The 14,980-nt window shown below is 43.1% G+C and overlaps 1 protein-coding gene across 3 annotated transcripts in view; it reads left to right on the top strand.

Annotated features, from left to right (window-relative positions):
* The window catches only part of KAZN (kazrin, periplakin interacting protein), a 738,190-nt gene that overhangs the window by 331,109 nt on the left and 392,101 nt on the right, over window positions 1-14,980 (top strand). The gene's annotated exons all lie outside the window — the stretch shown is intronic.

Below are 14,980 nucleotides of genomic sequence, written 5' to 3'. Positions count from 1 at the left end.
GGATGAGGTGGTCCCAAAAACGCATTGTTTCCCTGATTGGTGAAGTCAAATGGCAAATGCATCTGACACACTTTGTTAATCAGCTTTTGACTTTAATATCATATGTTCTCCGCAAATTCAATTTACTACAATTTCGGCTGCAGAAATCCCAAACAAGAGTTAAAACAGGGCAATTGAATGGAATGGTTACTACAACAAATGGGTAGCTATAGATCTCACATTTTCTCTTTTTTTTTTAAATTAATAGGTGGTGATCATTTTTACATTTATTTTTTTTTTTCAGTAATGGGTTCAGTTTAAATGTCTTTAGGTAAAAATTAAAATATTTGTTTTTTGGCAATTGTGAATTGTTTAACCGGCAAAATAGCATTGCTCAGGTTGAATTCCGTTCTCAGTTCACTCTCTGGTGCCTAGAGTTTGATGAAGGTCTAAGAATCAGATCGGTAATTTGGTAACAAAGCAGCCATGTTATAATTGTGATTAATGTGTTTCAGTCCTGCTGTTTAATGCATAGTTTTCTAGCATGGAATTTGGCAAATGTCATAACCTGTCCGGGAGCGGGGGAAGGAGGAAGGCATTACTAATATGTGCCTTTTGATTACCTCACCTTAGCAAAAAGTATAGGAGTGTTGTATTTGCAGAATGCAAGGTATTGGGGATTTTATGCATCACAGGAGAGAGCTGTCTTCTAACTAGCAAATGGCAGAGAAATGAGTTTTGCTAAGAATAAAGACCCAGGGTTTAAAAAGTAGTAAAGAATCCATCTGTTTTTCCAACAATTAACCCTTACACGCCCCCCTTCACTAAAGTTAGGTGGACTTTACTAGCAAGTCTTCTAGATTCAGTAGCAAAGACTGAGCATATAAAACAGGTTGATATATGTAATGTCGTGAATGACGTATGGTCTTAATTTTGCATGAGGGTTACCAAATGAGTGCTAAATTGTTGATGCACAGCTCTTAAGATTGTAGGGTTTGTCTTTTTTCTTGTCTGGCTGAAATATGCTATGTTATACTCATGAACATAGTGCTTGGGTCACAATTACTCTGGAAACATTTAAATAAAAAATACTGAACTGGTAAATACTGAATTTCAAGATAATTCACACTCAGAACAGTGTTTATGTCTGATCAGAAATAGTGTGAACCCTTCCCTGCCTTGAGAGAGCTATAATTGAGTTGAATTTGTACCTGCGTGATAAAAATGTAGGCAGATATTATTTACTTATTACATATTTACTGCAAGGGTCTCTTGGTATGATGTGTATACATTATTTAACAGCTGTATTTTGTGTATGTTTCCTGTAGCTTTTAAAACATAGTCGCTCTTCTAAAATGCAGTGTTGCTGTTCTCATAAGACTGCTATTCCTTTACATCATGGGTGTTGCATTATTAAAGTATTAACACAAATTGATTTAGAGAGAGTAATTTGTGGATTTGTTCCATCAAACTTGTCATATTTTGCTATTTATGCTGCACAGGGAATTGTAGCTATTACACAAACTTAATCCACCTGTGCAATCAGGAATTTGTCCAAGTAAACGGAGCGACCAATCTTGCTCATGCTTAATTTTGCTCATGTGCTTAGTCCCTTCCAGTCACATAAGAAAAGATACCACCTGTGGTTTTAAGCATTTTCAGGATTGGGTCCCTGTTTTTCTAATGTGTTCATATCCCCTCTGTGTGGGGACCTATCAGTTACTTTACAGTAAAAAAGTATTTTGTCTGCCCTTTTAATCTCATTGAATCCTTGTGGACTTTAAAGGAACCAAGCCTAAAAATAAATTACCCCTGAAATGTAGTGGACTTTACTCGCCAAAGTACTCTCTTTTGGAACATCTCTGTCAAAAGTCCCTGTGAAGAAGAACCTCCCTTCATCTTTCTTCTCGAGTTGAATGATCTATAATCGGAATGTCGATGTACTGTAGAGGGCATCAGCTTAGATTCTCAGGTTAAAAATGTCGCCTTATGGCTAGCAAAGCCTGTCGGATACCATTGTCTGTTGTTTTTATGAATCCTTTCTTACATTTTCCCCCTTGCCCCTGCAAAATGTTTTAGCCTTAAGTACTTGTTTGGTTTTTGTCCTCTTTTTGCAGCAGCAAAGTTGATTGGTTTGTGTAACACCCTGGTGTGTTTGTGTGTGTGTGTTTGTGTTTGTATTTTCTAAAGGGATGCTTTGAAAACGCTGTTCGTAGTAGTCTGTAATTTGATGAGTGACTGAAAAGTGCTTATTCAGTTTGATGTGTTACTCTCAGCATAATTGAAAAAAATAGATTTGTTGTAACCTATTAAAAAAAAAAGCCATTTATCAAAGTGTTAATTTGTGCCCAGTGGAGAACCTTATTTCTGTTTAATTACTATAATTACATGCATGATTTAAAAATACAAATTTAAATGTCAGTGGGATCTTTCTGTTATCTAAGGAGTTGGGTCCCAATGATCAGAGGTGAGGAGCAACCATAACTCAGCACCGGTGAAAATCAACCATCAATATACAGTGGATCAGCTGTAAAGTTGCTGAAGGGAGTAACACTCAGGTATACTCAGTGCCTGCTTCTGCAGCATTCTGAGAGCGTCCCACACCACCCTTGGCTCTCACTGGAGGCCTGCTGCCACTGAGTGGGTCGGTGGGAGTGGAGAGCACAAGGCAATTCTCAGGATTGGGCCCAGGGTGTCTGTGTAGGAGTGAAAAGAAAAGGAGTACTTGTGGCACCTTAGAGACTAACCAATTTATTTGAGCATGAGCTTTCGTGAGCCACAGCTCACTTCATCGGATGCACACCGTGGAAACTGCAGAAGACACCATATACACACAGAGACCATGAAACAATACCTGTCTCTGTGTGTATACAATGTCCCCCGCAGCCTCCACGGCATGCATGTAGGAGTGATGACAGAGAGTGCTTTCCTGCTGAAGTGAGAGTCTGTGGCGGTGTAGCCAACACTTCTATTTTATTTTTTGCCTGCGTTAAAGAGGAGGCTATTATTTTAAATGTGACTACAACTATGTGCTGCTAGTATTATAACAGAAGCCAATCAGTTAAGTGTAAAATTACGTTTGAAGTGAATTGCATTTTTCGTTCTTATGGGAGAAAATGGGAAGAACACGTTGTCTCATCAAAACGCCAGTTAGATTCCCTGTGTGTTTTGTATCTTCTTCCTAATTTGTCCTACTACCGTATGTCTTGTGGCAAATACCTTTTTATATCATTCTGGGTTTGCTTTTATAGGTTAACTCTTTAGACTGGTATTGGGCATTGGGTTGTCTCCCAAGAATTTTAAAGGGACACTCTGAAGGATGATAGTGAAAATAAATATCCATAGGTGCTGAAACTAGGGGTGCTGCTGCATCCCCTGGCTTGAAGTGGTTTCCATTATATACAGGACTTACAGTTTGGTTTAATGACTCTCAGCACCCCCACTGTACAAATTGTTCCAGCACCCCTGTAAATATCTGTCTCTGTGTTCTTTGAATAACCTAATTGTGATGGGTTTTAAATAGCCAGGCTGCCAAGCTCATTGATTTAAGTAAATAAACTTTGGGAAAGCAACGGGACTGATAGATCAGGGGTTGGCTTACAGGATAGAAAGACTTTCACTCATAGGTCACAGGTTCAAATGCAGCCCATGTTGGTAGTAGCTGAAAGTTCTTACCATCTGATAGCGGATTGATAGACTACGTGAAACTGGTCGGTGGACCTGTTCTAAATGGACAAGAACATGACAAAATCTCCACAAATGCTGCAGGCCCATATGAGAAGAGAGCTTGAGGATTGACCAAATTCTCTTGGTCATACAGGTACACACTCCAGGTCATGTTTAATGTACATTGGATATGGGGAAGTGCATATGGAAAGCCTGCTCTGCCCTGCCCAAGCTCGGTAGACAACCTGAGGATCTGTCCTATGGAAAAACAAAGGGCTTTGTGCTCCAAGGCTGTTAACTCAGTGTAATTTGCTGCAAATGTTGTTTTTAAAACCGTTGTACTGACTGGGACCCCACAATAACAAACCAGTGTGCATGATGATGCTGTTCTCTGAGGTGCTGTTAGGATTTTTCTCTTGTATGCAAACAGCGAAGAGAGACTTTTCAAGGATACTTTTTCTTACTGTAATGTTTTGTAGTTGTTTTTTTAATTTACTTACTGCATGGCAAGGATGAGCATCTGAGGACTGCTGCGGGGGGAGGTGTGTGTGGGGGAATGTGATCAACGTTTGTTCGCTCCCACAGGCCTGAACGCACATGGTCAGTTGGGATTTCAGCCTAACAACCTTGACCACCTCCCCACCCCACAAAGTGTTAAGTTTACTGGAGAAAATATTTTAGTGACTTTGGCCTCACCATGAGAGTGAGGACAGACTGAGGTGAAATTAACACTCAATGTCCTTAGTTCTCAGTGCAGCAATTTTAGCTATTTTACGCAGCCACTAGTGATGCTGATGGAATTGCACTCGCTTAAAGCCGGATTTTTATGGGTATTTTAGGCACCTAGCTGCATTTTTAGGAGCACAAGATGCCTGGTCTCATTGAGTCCCCATATGTTCTGAGTTCTTGTTGCCATGCTTTACGTCAGTTAAGCAATTCATTCTAGGTAAAATTCACCCCTGTGCAGAGGGGTCAGCACAAGGGGCCCATGTACCACTTAGATCCTACTTGAACCCTCAGATTTAAGTGGTGCATGGGTATTGTGCTGTCCCTTTGCACAGGAGTGAATTTCACCATCTGGGCTTAGACCTTTGGAGTTTCAGACGGATTTGCAAAAGTAAACTAGTTGGATTTTTGAGGCAAACTCTGCATGGGTTGCACCATAATCGATGGCCCCATATTATGGTGGTTTTAGTACCATCTTTGGCCCCGATTCAGCAAAGGATTTAAACCTGCCTTTTAGTTTAATTGACTTCTGCTGAAGTGCTTTGTTGAATCTGCGTCTACGTACTCAGCCATCAGAAGGAGTTGCTGTAAAATCTATGGGAAGGCTGGTGATTGGGCCACGAGGAACTGCAATAGTGGAACAGAGAGTTGGTCCATCGAGCCTAGTGTTTTGCTGCTAGTTGAAGTCTCTACCTGCAGCCTCAAATGCGAACACCTTAATTAGTTAATATTTGTAGAGCGCTTTGAAGATGTAAAGCACTGTAAATGGCTAAATGGTATTAACTGTAACAACATCTCGTTTAGCATTTGGTTACTCTTGCTTCGTCTTTTACAGCTCTGTTTGGCTGGCAGTGGTAGCAGCGGTGCTCAGAACTCGCTGTGTTGAGAAGCGTTGTCTTTGATGTGTTGAATGGCGCTGAAAGCGTAGAGGATTATAGCTACTAAGGGGGCTGGTGCAGTTGAGACCATAGGGTCTGATTTTCAGAGGTAGTGAGCACCCACAACTCCAGCTGAAGTCCGTGGGAGCTGTTATGTAACTCACTGGTTAGTGTGGGTCGTATGTCACCCTCTGTCTGATTACAGAGGATATGAGTTTGCTACAGCTCCTATCTTCTGGACTTGGTCCTTTAGCTTCAGCTGTAGAGGCTCATGCTCTTAGCTCTGGAGATCCCTGGTTCAGTACCCAGTTGTGGCCTGGATGACAGTTGTCATGTCTGCACTTCTGAGATAAGGTCCACAGTGTTCTTTCTTTAAAGACAGCAGGTTAACATCCTACTGATCTACTCAGGGATTTCCCGTTATCTGTATTCCACTACAGTCTGCAGCATATTCGGTACTAGGAGAAATTCAGTAGCAACTGTGGTGCTCAGTGATGCCAGAGGGCCAGGGACCTTTATCATCCTGACATTCCACACAGAGTTTTCTCTTTTTTCCTTTAATGATCTTCTACGTTCATCGCTGTAGCTGGAAGACTTTGCCTTTAGCCCAGTTGGCAATCAGTTATCTCTGCAGTCTGTGCTATTGCGACTTTGTGAATAATCAGCAAGAGTTGTTCTGAATCTACAGTGTTCATTTTCCTAGCAATGTAGTCTGCTTTTTGTTCGTCCAAAGCGTTAAGGCTGGGATATCGAAAGGAGACTACAGAAATCAGGCACCCAAATCCAGTTGGGCACAGAGGTCCTCTTGCACAGAGTTCATTGCATGATTGGGGCCTTGATCATCATGTTATTTTTCAACGTATTTCCCACTTTGTTTTCCTTTGACTCCGTGCCCAGCTGAGAGGGTGAAGTGAGTTGCGTGTTTGCAGAACAATTAAATACACTGGAAAATGCGTCTGTGCACAATGATGTTCAAATGATTTTTTTTTTCGAGGCTCAGCATACCAGTTTGCAGACAGCACTTTAGGTCCCTGTTACACTTAAGTTTTTGGTGTTTTTAATTAAAAATATCCCTCTTACATCTTTTTCCAAATTCTGCCTAATCAGGTAATTTCCTTTAGAACTAGTAGGATAATATTTATAACAACACTCAGACCTTCTTTCCTCTAAGGCTCTCCAAGTGCTTTACAAACAGACATTAATTAAGCTGCACTAGGAGATGGGTTAGCCTTATTAATATCCCCTTTTCCGATATAACTGATAGTAAACTGAGATTATGGGGAAAGTAGAACTAGGAGCTCAATGCTGGACTCTTGAGACCTAGGGCCTTTTCTCTAACTACTGGACCACACTCACTCATGGATTCCTGGATGTGTAGGGTGGGGTACTCAGCCCTATCTCAGAAAGATCAAGAAGGATTATATCTGTCTGATCAGATCTGCCTACATTCTCGTAGCATGTACATCACCATAGTTTCTGGGCACTTTACAAATGTACAGCTTGTTTCTGCTACCTTTACTCATACTTAGTTGTACTTCCCCTTTCAGTTATCTCCATTGACTATTTGCCAAAAAGGCAGCAGATACGAACCCCAAATTCCTGCCAGTCCACCTGAGAATAGCATTGGTGTTAACTCTGGAAAGTTACTTGCACATCATATGCAGTCAGTGAATATTCATGATGTGAACCTGCAACGGAGGGATGGGAGAAGAGAGCAATTGATTTAAATACTGAAACAACACCAAAATATGTAGACTTGGAATTTAAGGTTGTTATTTTTTTAAGTTTCCCATAGGCATTGGCAATTTGCTAGCTTGTTCACACTTGCATAAGCAATACATTGACAAGACATATTCCCCGATCTCTGTCAAATGATGCAATTCCCGTTCCTTGATTAGCTTATACATTTTATTTAACCATCAAACATTACTTATTTACTTGTTTTAATTCATGCACAAAGATTCAGTGGTGGCATGATGTATGATAGTGCTTTAGTCTCCAGCTTATTAAAATTCAATTCTCATAATTTCTTGTTGACAGCTGTGCATGAGATAAGAGAATTTGATACTGACACAGCAGCTTGCAAATTCGGTATATTTGTAATATGACTGATGATGTGTGTTTATAGCTGAGCAGCAATTATATTTATATTCGATACCCTGATGGCTCAGTTGACCAGAGGCATTGTTTTCCAAATATCTGAAGAATTCATGTTCACTTGCGGAAGACTGAAGGACTCAGTGCATTGGAAATGAGCCTTTCACTCTAGGTAATGTCATGGAGAGAAGCAAGAATTACGATGTTTACAAGAGCAGCGGAAGAGACTGAAGATAATTTGGGGCAAAAGATTCCCTAGGCCTTAAGAGTTTTGGAAAACAGGGGCTTCATTGTTTACTAGCAGGTTGCTCAAGTTACTAGGAGTTAGGAGATCTGGTTTCTAGTATCCGTTTCACTGCCATCTTGCTACATAGTTGTGGGCAAGTCACTCAGGCCAAAGTTTTCAAAAGTGGCCATTGATATTTGGATGCTTCAGTTTGTAGGAGCTCAGTCTGGGGGAATGGCTATCCCTGATTTTCAGAGATGCACGCTGAGGTCAAAGGCAGCAGCGGGTGCTCAGCATCGCTGAAAAACCAGGTGGAAGAAACCGTTGGCTTAACCCTCATTCTGTGTCCATCTAGCTGCACAATAGGGATGAATTCTCACCTATGTTTGCAAAGTGCTAGAAGATGCTGGGGTAAAAGTTGCTGTATTAGTGCAAAGTATTATTACGCAGTCTGCAGTGAGCTTTTGAGACCGAGAGAGAACGAGCAAAACAAAAAGTTAGGGAAATAGGGGCCTAAAATCAGGAAGGATGCTGCACCAGGAAGCCACAGAAGTGGTCTGAGATTAAATGTTTTCTGTAGGTCAGACTCTCTTGGCAAAGTCTGCGTAACCTGGGCTTGCCCTGAGATTTTAATTATGGTGTGCAGGGTCTTAGCTGTGTTTGCTTCTTCCAGTGAAGTCATCTCCCAGCAGGCTGCTAGGAAAACCTGGAGGTGTCTAGACCTCTAGGTCTACTCTCCAAGGCAAGACAAGCCAGCAATTGTCTGGAGATGCTTGCTGGCATTCTGAGTTCCCTGCGCTCCCATTGTGGTGAAGCCACTTCGGTTAGTTACAAGTCCTGGGGTGTTAGGAGTGCCTCGTAGATTGGTGTGCTAATTACCGTGGGGCTGTGGGAACCAGGAACAAAGGATCATTCTGGGACATGGGTCACAGTACAAATGAGGCCCTGAGAGCTGTTGTTGTAGACCAAGCAATGGTGGTAAGAGACTGTGAACCAAGAGGACCTAGGATGATATGCCCTGGCTCTATAGCTAGAGTAGGAACATCCTGGCAGTGTTATTTATTAGGATGCAATGTGGGACAGGCTAGAGACTATAAATACCAAAGATGTCATGATGCTTCAGTGCAAACCAGCCAGGCTCTTGTTGTCTGAGTTAAGTAATCGGATCAATTACTTACTCCTCTGATCTTGTTAGTCTTTCCCTTTCTCAGATCCCCTCAATGAGCGCCCACAGTGATGGAGCGGTTGGACAAATATACCTCAGTGATTATCATTAGTGTAGAGTCCTGTCACTCGCAGTTGCACATCTCTGTGCAGGTCTGCTTGGTGAGGTGCGGTGGCTGGTGCATTGGCCCCTTGTGTAGGTGGCTTTTGGGGAGTAGCTTTCCCTTTTCACCATGCCTGACAAGCTGTCAGGTCTTTACTTGAAAGCTAAATTGCTGCTCTATATTCCTCACTCTGACATATCATGAGGAACTAAAACCTGTGCTTTCAAGTGCAGAAAATGAGCCGAAAGAGGGTGCCGTGTTCCAACGCTAGAAGACCTGGTGAGGAATGGATTTCTATCGTTAGACTTTCTGGTCTATGCTCCTAGCTCCTGTCCTGTGATTCCCCATGAGCCTTTTACAGAACTGATTGTAAAGAAATTGTCTCTTATTGATTACCATCGACTTGGGGTGCAAGTGCTAGGACAGCTGGGTCTATACTGAAAGCAAAAGAAACGTGAAAGCCTTTTTCGCCATGTCCGCGCCTGTGATCAAACATCATGACATTTAAAATACAAGCCCCTCCTGTAGAGGGATTGAGGAGGGACAGATTTTCCCTGCCCACCAAGAGACGGCAGGAACATTTGGAGCTTGCAACCTGGCTAGCTTGAGACATGGAGGACCTTGCTGCCAGGGTGGGGATAGAGGCAATTAAGCCCTGCAGCTTCCTTGCACAGATAAACCATAAATGGATTATTTGGGAGACAGAGGTGGGAAGCGTGGCTTTGGGAAGGGCAGGCTCAACATGCAGGGACTGCATTGAACCTGAAGCTTGCAGAATTCTCTTTTTTCCTTTCTGCTTATGTTAACTTTCTTATTATAAGCACTGTCCCTTGAGGATGTGACTTTGCTGCCTCTCTCTCTCTCTCTCTTTCTATTTATTTATTTTTTTGGCTGAGCCATTCCTCCCAATGACTTCACCCCGGAGGCAGTTCCCCCTCTAAACTGAAATCTCATGCTCCTTCTCCGCGAGGTGCACCCGGCAAATTAGTCAACACAGAACTGGAACTTCCCAAGTCCTCCACCTTTGACATACCTGTTTCCCCCATGTTCCCTCCATTATTCACCTGTCTCTCTCCTTGTATGATTGCTGGTTCAAGGATCCAAGAGCTTGCCTTCGTTTCCTCCACTGGAGAGAGGGAGGGTGAACTATTTTTTATGTTGACAATAGTGTAAGTTTTAAAAAGTTTTTAAAAGTTCTGGTGAGGGCTCTACGGAAAGTAGGAACATGTGTTTTTGTCTCTTTCCAAAGTGGGGTTTCTCAGTTTTTCCTGGAAGAAGTAGTCTAAAACAGGAGAGCTGACACTTGCAAGTGTATAAATAGCTTTTTTGCTGTGAAGATGAAACAAGACTTCTGCCTCCCTTGGTGCAGAGTAGGGCCAGGAATGGCTGCGTCTGGGATGTGTAATAGGAGAGTCTCTGAGACTTGGGTCACAATCTTTGCTTGCCTTTTAATTCTTGCAAAAACGTGGCATTGGCAGAAATCAACATACGTTTGTTTTCCTAATTGTAAAAAGCCAATGTGATGCCGCTTGGCTTGTGCTCCCTAGGGATCAAAAAGTGTGTGGTCTTGGCCACAGCAAGAATTATTGTCTTTTGCTGAAAGCCTCCAGTTTATGGCTCCACTGTACAGCCTTAGGGTATGAGCCTGGTTTAAAGGGGTTTACTGTTTCTTCAGTTCTTTCAGTCTAGGCCACAGGCAACACTTTGCACCCAGTTCCCAGCCTACCCCTTCAATCGATCCCTTTGAGCGATTGCCCAAAGAACTTCTTCCAAAACTGCTGCAGTGTGGCTCCAATGCTCCTCAGGAATAACACCCTGAGCTGTTATCAAACACATTTCCCAGCCCATGAGTATTGTACCTCCACAGTGCCACCAAGATTTGCCCCCACAACTAGAATAGGTGCTGGAATGAGGGGTGCTGGGGGTGCTGCGCCTGTGGCTTGAATTGTTTCCATTATATACAGGGTTTGCAGTTTGGTTATCGTACAGTAGACTTGCACTCCAAGCCTCTTGGCCAGCAATGGGTAGGACTTTCCAGCAGTTTTCCTAGGCAAACAGATACACACACAATGCAAATGTGCTGCTTATGACAGATGACGGTTTGTAGTGTCTCATTAAGCCAAGCGTCAGTCCATCACCTCTAAGCAAATTGCCCATCCTCATTTCCATAAAACAAACTGCATCTAAATAACTTGGGAAGAATATTGGTCTATGCTGGCCAGGAGCTGAACAGCGAGAACAGGCCATCCCTAGGTTTTGACCATAATGATCTAATGGGGCTGTTGCCATGACTAGTTACTCATTCCACCACCTCCTTAACAATAAAAAAGCCCTAAAACACCCCAAGAGCTTGATCCACTTTATTCTGCTCTTGCTCAGCTCTTGCTGATCATTCTTGGCCTCTTCAGAGATGTATTGGTGAGGGTTGTGTTTATGTAACGATTCTGCTGACAACTTCACTACCAAACTGAGCTGCCTTTGCGCTTCCAGTATAAAGCTGTATTCTGGGGGGTATGTATGACTCTACAGGGTGAAGCTTGCTGTAGGAGCATTGGCATGAAAATGGCTTTCCAGTTTTTGAAAGAAATATGCTACATAAAGGTTGAAAGCGAAGCGAATCGGTTTGTGGGTTTATTACCATTTTTATTATTATTACTTTTTCTTTACTATTGTATTTATGTAAAATATAGAATGATGTTAGGAGTTTGGCTGTAGTGAACAGAAGGAAGGAAAGTGGAGTGGTTTTTGCTTCCTTTCTCCTGGTCCTGTTGCTGCTGTTTGTTGCCATCAGTGATCAGGACCCCACTGTGTTAGGCCCCATACAGATGAGTAGAACAAAGAGCGTTCCTCCTGCAGAGAAATCATGATCTAGAAGTCTGACAAGATTCAACAAGTGGATGACCGGGCAAATGGGTGGGATGTGGGCAATGAAGGAACAGTAAAGATGGCTTTGTTTGTATAACTGTTCTCACCGATCATAGCAGTCACTGGCTAGCTGCCATCCTACCCAGGGATATACACTATGCCTAGGTTGTTACAGGACCCTAGTGGGCATTAAATAAACATCAGCTGTTTCCTAATGGTTCCAATTGGCAATTAGATTTTGGAATAAGACAACAGATCTACAGGGGTACATGTGTCCAGCAGAAACCCCCAGAGATCACTTTAGAAGGTTCTAATGGAGCACAGGTGCTGGAAATGGGGGTGCTCTGGCACCCCCTGGCGTGAAGTGGTTTCCATCATATCCAGGGTTTACAGTTTAGTTTAGTGGGTCTCAGCACCCCCATTATACACATGGTTCCAGCAGCTCTGTAATGGAGTCTAAAGGAATTGCCTATAGGAACATTTCCAAATAGAGGGTCAATCCAGCATTTCATATAAGGCCCGCTCTTGCTCCCATTGAAGTCAGTGGGAGTTTTGCTGTGGACTTCAGTGTGAGCAGGATTGGGCCTTTTGCAAGGAACTTCTCCCCACTGCTCTTATCCAGCACCGTGTCTTTAAGAGTCAGAGAAGCTGAGCAAAGCCACCTGGCCATTGTAGAGTTCTGGGTCTCTGTTGGACAAGGGAAGGGGAAGAGGTGAGTGAAAGGGTTGTTCCTAAACAAGAGGACAAAGCTTCTTATTTGTAATAAACCTTGGGCGAAATCCTGGCCCTATTGAAGTCTCAGGACTCTTGCCACTGCCTTCAGTAGGGCCAGGAGTTCACAACGATGCTGTAAGTCTCGCTCCAGTTCCTTTTGGACACATCGTGATCACACAACCATCCCTCGGTTGACTTCCCGCCTTTCTTGGCAGCCCAGGCAGAGTGGCCAAGATCTGAATGAGCCTCAGAGACTGGGGTCCTGTCTCGTGCCCCTAGAGGAGTTCCTGCGGAGTCCCAGCTGAGGCATGCTGGCAGGGTGCTGTGGGGGAAGCTTGTGCTGTCCCTTGTCTGTGAATAAACAGAGGGATGGGATGGGGAGGGGGCAGCGGATTTGCAAAGGCACAAATGCATTGAGGTGCCCACGTCCCATTCAAAGTCAATGGACATTGGGTACCTAATTGCCTGTTTAGCCTCCAGGACTGTCAGTCTGGCACTTCTCACAAGCTCTAAGCTTGCTTAATAACTACTTAAAGAAATGAAGGATCAGATACAAACTCAAAACACAACCAGTGAGGCAGGGACCCATTTGTTTGTCAGATGCATTTTTTCCCTTTTGTTCATCAAGAGACCAAAGCCCGGTCCAGAGGGGAAGGAGGGGTCAGTGGTTAGTGCACAAGCCTAGGACTTGGGACACAGGGTTCCGATTTCCTGTGTAGGGAATGGAGGCATGGAGAGACTTATCTGTAAAAATGAGATAATAGCACTTCCCTTTCTCACAGAGGTGTCGTGAGGATAAATACATTGCCGATTGTGAGGCGCTTTTAGATGTGCTGATGAAAAGCTCTGTATATAAGAGCTAGGTGGTGGTATTATTTACAACCCTTTCTGGCAGAGAGGCAGTGAGGTTCTCTGGCCAGACTGTGTCCTTCACCGTCTATTTTGCAATATCTAGGCACAGCAGACTCTGTTTAGGAAAATGTCAGTGGGGTGAATTTACACCCCTTACACATGTGCATCACCATTCACTTAATGGAGCAACTCCTGATTTACATTCGCATAAGGAGGAGAATCAGGCTCTGAATTTCCTGGCTTTGCAGTAGACCGTCCGTGTTATTTGAATGCATTATTTTTGTGGTTTAATTTGACAGCAGCCCCTATAGAAGGCAGATTCTTCATCCTGTGATCATAAAAGGGTTCCCCCCATGCACCTTTCTTGTCTGCATTATTATTTATTTTTTAATAACTTTAATAACCTTAATATGCCTAATGATTTGGTTTTATCCTTAGCAATTATGCCTTATCTGCTATGAAAAAACAAATTCTCATTTTATTCACCTGCACAATCTTCATTCATTTCTTGAATTTTTCCATCTTTATTAACATACCCGGAGTGTTTGAATGGCTTTGTCCCGATTTGCCAGTATTTTCGACATGCTGAGGTGATGGCTTGATTCTTTGAAGAGGAAGCACTTCAATGCTACACCGTGTGTGTATTCGGTTACGTTTGCATCGTATAATCAAAATGTTACGGATGATCATTGTCATCCTAAGGAATGGAGCACAATTGAAACCAGTACAAATCTGAGCAGGGGTCTCCCATCTCTCCAGAGAGTGCTCTGCCCACTGTACTAAGGGATATTCTGATGTGGGTATCCCTCAGATTGTGTCCCCCAGGTGAGACTGACATTTCTTTGCCCTATCTCCTTCTGGTTTGTTGATTGCACTGGGGCTTAGACGTCCGATGGGCACCCAGATGCCTAGATTGGGGCAACAGTACACATGCCCAGAGGCAGACATGTAAGCACCTAAGGAACTTTCACAGCAAAAATTTAGGCTCCTAATTATCAGCCGAGCGGGGGTTTTGTGGCTCACAGTGGTACCTAAAACAGGGACTTAGGCACTTAAACTGCAGACTTAGGCACCTAAGTCCCTTTATAGATCTGGGCCTTTAGCTTCTGAATCATCTAGATGCTTTGGAAAACTTTACCCAAGATGCATAAAGGAACATCCTAGCTGTGTAATTACATGCAGCAGACCAGGCATGCTAAAAGCAAAACTCCTTATAGACTGTCAGCGGTTGTGAACACCTCTCATAACACGGAGTGGAATAAAATTTATTTTTGCTTTCAAGCAAAGTGAAGGCAGTAAAAGCCACTTTGCACTTCAGTCCCTTTTACAGGGAACCATTTTATGTGCTATTTCTCCTTGGATATGCCTCGTTTCTAGGATAGTGCGGTAAACGGTCTAATCTAATACATCGGCTACACCATGCTCTTCAGTGTGGTTTGAAGTGTATTCATTGTGGACCAGTTTCATCCCTCGTGTAATTCCTCCAATAGTCACATTTATTCTGCGATGGCAAAACACATCTTTGATTCAGGATTATACCTATCGCGCAGTATTAATGGGAAGCACTTTCCTAAATAGGTTTGAATCCCTTGTCTGTTCTTAGGCCACGTCTGCACCGGAGTGTGAGCCTGGGTTCAGACTTAGGCTTGAGCCCAAACTCCTCTTCTGTCTACACATAAATCTCTCAGGGCACGTCTACACTGCAAATA

Source organism: Caretta caretta, chromosome 18 (assembly GCF_965140235.1).
Source record: "Caretta caretta isolate rCarCar2 chromosome 18, rCarCar1.hap1, whole genome shotgun sequence".
NCBI lineage: Eukaryota > Metazoa > Chordata > Testudines > Cheloniidae > Caretta > Caretta caretta.
The sequence above is the reverse complement of the archived record's forward strand: the minus strand, read 5'-3'. Positions and strand labels throughout refer to the sequence as shown.